The following is a 4,139-nucleotide window of genomic DNA, read 5'->3' on the forward strand; positions in this document are numbered from 1 at the left end:
TGGACTTTGACATGGATTAGTCTCTAATGAGTTGTACTTAAATATATTTTTCCAGTTAGTCAATCCAAAATAAAACAAAATTTTGTATTTTTCTTCGATCGGTCTGTAAAAATGCATAAGGACCGATTTTGGTATAGGGCTTACTGCAAATTTATTATCTTGAACATATGAAAAACTTAAATTTGTCATTGACTTTAATTTGGAATTAATTATTAGCTAATTTGTTTGGATTTTTAATTAATTACTTCAAAATTCAACTATGAACATCCCAAATGTTGGGAGGGATAGGATTTGAAGTAAAAGTAAAAATGTTTTATTTTCAATCCCATCTTTTCATGCCTCAATCAAAAAATTGAAGCTCAACGAAAGTGACTTTGTCATCACAAATGTATTCGAAACAAATTATGATTCCTTACAATAGTATTAGTTATAGTAACAACTTTGTACTCACAAAAGTTTATGACATCGTTACAAAAGAAAATGTATTCATTGCTAAAAGTATTGACTTGCAATAATATTTTCATTATGAAAACGTACTTATACTGAGAACATACTGTCTTTACTAAAACTCAAAATGAATAATATTTTAAGTTTATTCATAATAATATATTTGTCACAACAAGTTATTGTGAAAAATTCGATTTCTTACTAATGGTAACTTTTAGTGATTTATTTTTTGCTGAAAAATACTTACAAACCCATTTTCTAAAATGAAAAATAACAATAATACATGTCCATAATAAACATAAGGAAAGTAAACTTAACATAAAGAAATCAATAATAACTACATAGCAAGCCAACAATTGAAACAATACATAAGTCTAATGTAAAATATGAATGCACTTGCTACAAAAGCGCAGTAAAAGAATATCCTAATAAACTTTCAAATGTATTAGCTTCAACAAGTCAAAAGAATGTAACGTATTTTCAAACATAGGTATCGTCAAGAATTTGTATGTGATTCTTTAAATTCATTTTTAGTTAGATTTGGATTTGTAAAAGTATACAATTTAATTAAAAACTTGTATGCTCGATATTAAATTAGATCCTATCATAATTTAATCGTCCTCAAATTAATTACTCAATTGGAAGGTACCTATTGCATATTGGTGACCGTCAAGAAACGATCCATGGGACTAATATTAGGTGAATTTAGCATGAACCTGTGAGCTACAGTCCTACTACTGCTAACCTCCAAATCAAAGTCTAGGATATGGAATTGATTACCAATTTCCATTATTGACTTCGATGTCTATGTATCAACTATCCAAATTATTATGCATCCAATTTTATCAACATAAAAAAAAGAAAAAAAATCTTTTTCTATTTGATCAATCGTCATGGGCTTCATGGAACAAATACTGAAGAGAACATATGAGGTTAGTTATCATCTCATGATAAGGAGTGGATTCTATCTTGAAATTTACCAACCTCCATATATGCTTTGACTATGCTGAAACATGATAGATTTAACCATATAGATCCTTAGACTATGCTGGGCATGATCAAGTTATAGTCTAGTGCACTATCAAAGTTTAAGAGTTCTAGCCATACCGATCATGCTACACAGGATCTCCATATGACAAGTCATGGAAGTCATTTCAGTGAACTTGACAATCACCTGTCAAGCACCCACTAAAATGTTAGACGACATATGTGTATTATCAATGAAACACGACACTCATCGTATGAATGCAAGACATAGTGCAAGACTCTATAAAATCCTACAATCCCCCTTCTTAAGAATTCTTGACTAAGAACATTGTAGACCAGATCTCCGAAATTGGTCTCTTGGTTACCATCATATGCAAAACCCCAACTTCCCTAGCTTCTACGATCTAAAGGCTTCAACCATGATATACACAGATAAAATGCATGAATTAAATATGATGAAATTTGGCCAAAAAGCAATTCCAATAATACTTTTTTTGAATAAGATCATTTACAAATTGGTTACAAGAAGGTCAACTGATTGACTTGCCGATTACCTATTCTAACAACCGCTAATACAAAAAGCTCGCGAGCCTGAACAGAGAGGATTGAGCTCGTGCTGGCTTGACTCGAGCTCGATTTTTTTGATCTTGAGTCGAACTCAAAATTGAGTCAGCTCGACTCGTCTGCCACCCCTGGATCTCATAGGACTTGCTGAGTTCGAACCATCAAAATGGATCGTGTAAACGATCTTGCCCTCAATCAGTGGAGGATTGACTAGTAGGGATGACACCAAACAACGTTTTTTCTATTCATCGTAAATCGATTCTTCTTTGGTGGCGTCGAGTGTTTAGATGAGAAGAATTGAACTTTTGACATAGGAGGAAGAGATTAGAAGTAGAGATTGTCCTACTGAACGTGCGTAAAATTTGTTAACACAAATTTCAAGTAATCTCTGAGTATTTCAGTAATCTCATGATTTTTGTATCCAAATCACAATCTGAAGACTAGAAGAGTATTCTTGGTGCAGATGCGTAATCACCTCTGACTTTCTAGAGTAAACTAGTACTCACCTTAAAATATGGTATCAAAACTTTGAGGATTTGATGTCATGAAAGATGTAGAACCTTCATGGTTGCCATGATAAAGTCTAGAGTAAACTAGTACTCACCTTAAAATATGGTATCAAAGCTTTGAGGATTTGATGTCATGAAAGATGTAGAACCTTCATGGTTGCAAAGTTTTATCATGGCGTAGATTGAGCTTTAGACTTGGAAGCTTGGATTTTGTTGTTTTATGTAGTGTATCCTGGAGACCCTTTCTTATAAGTATGAGTAAGGGCTTATATAGTTTGGGTTCAGTTTTATTGAGCTCGAAAGCACAACCTTTGACATTGATCAATTTGCTAATGGTTCATAGTTGAATATGTATTGACCCAATTATCTAATTAAAAAAAATTATATTTATCTTTTCCCGCCCACGCCACATCATCAGCCCCGCAAGCTGCTGGGTGCTTAAGTTGGGCTCACGTAGACGTCGGAACCCTAAGCCCCAAATTCTCCTCCGGTATTTTGGCCAATTTTGGTCAGAAGGACCAAAATTGTCACAAAATCAATACTTATAGGACTAAAATTGCCAGTCCTGTAGTTCTTTTTTTTTTGGATAAATGTAAATTTCATAAATGAATGGTAGTACATCGGTACAAAAAAAGACAAAACTATAATTGTGGCTGCTGGGATTCGAGCCCAGGTCTCCACGGCCACAACGTGGAATTCTTACCACTAAACTACAGCCACTTTTGCTAATCTTATAGTTAAGGCCCTAATTTTGCCACTCTCATAATTACAGGATCGATTTTGCAATTTTATTAATCAATTTATTTAAACTTTTAATTAGTCATTTATTTTTAGAAAAACAAATTGATTTCAACACTCACTAATAGACTTTGGCTTTCTTGCTAAACGATGCTTGCTAATGCTAATTAGGAGTTATGGATTGAGTCGATTGACACATTATGCATCACATGTAATTACAAAAATACAAATATAATAGAAAAAAGGACCAACATCATTACTATCCTTCCAAGTTTGGATTTTTGTGTTACTCTAATCCTTAACATTTAATTTATAAACATTTATACAGCTGTTCTGCTGAGTTTATAAATCCGCTGTGTTATCGAGCACTTTCACTAATTTAATTTGTTGATTTTTACTTCATATTTTGTATAGTAAGTCATTCAATATATTTACTAACTTTTATAGAATAGTTGAAAATTTTCTATTTATTATTTGAATTTTTTACTGCAAACTATTTGATCTTTAAATTAATTTAATTATTTCAATTAAGGGAATGTTTTCACTACACAATATGTACCGTTTAAGTTGAAAATTTTATCATAATAAATAGCAGATGCTTATAAAATGTATTGGATATTGAGTTAGGTTAATTAGTGAATTCATGACCCAATTGGCATTTATATTGGAGATAGAATTTGAAATCTGCAATTTGATGTTGGGATAAGAACTCCTATTAGATAAATTCCATCTGATAGAGTCTGTAGTTACCGAAATGCAGAAAAATTGTAATTTTCATCCTATAACTTAGGTGGGGTGGCAATCTTAATTAATACTTTAGAATTTATTTTCGTAATTTAATCATTTGGTCCCATTTGGTGGGAGGCTCCAATTTTATCGGTCATATGCCCCGCA

At 32.2% G+C, this 4,139-nt stretch overlaps 1 non-coding gene across 1 annotated transcript; it reads right to left on the minus strand.

Moving 5' to 3' along the window:
• On the minus strand, positions 3,156 to 3,227 carry TRNAH-GUG. Its single transcript has one exon. It is a non-coding gene; the product is annotated as a tRNA-His (tRNA).

This window comes from Sesamum indicum, linkage group LG3 (assembly GCF_000512975.1).
Source record: "Sesamum indicum cultivar Zhongzhi No. 13 linkage group LG3, S_indicum_v1.0, whole genome shotgun sequence".
Classification (NCBI taxonomy): domain Eukaryota; kingdom Viridiplantae; phylum Streptophyta; class Magnoliopsida; order Lamiales; family Pedaliaceae; genus Sesamum; species Sesamum indicum.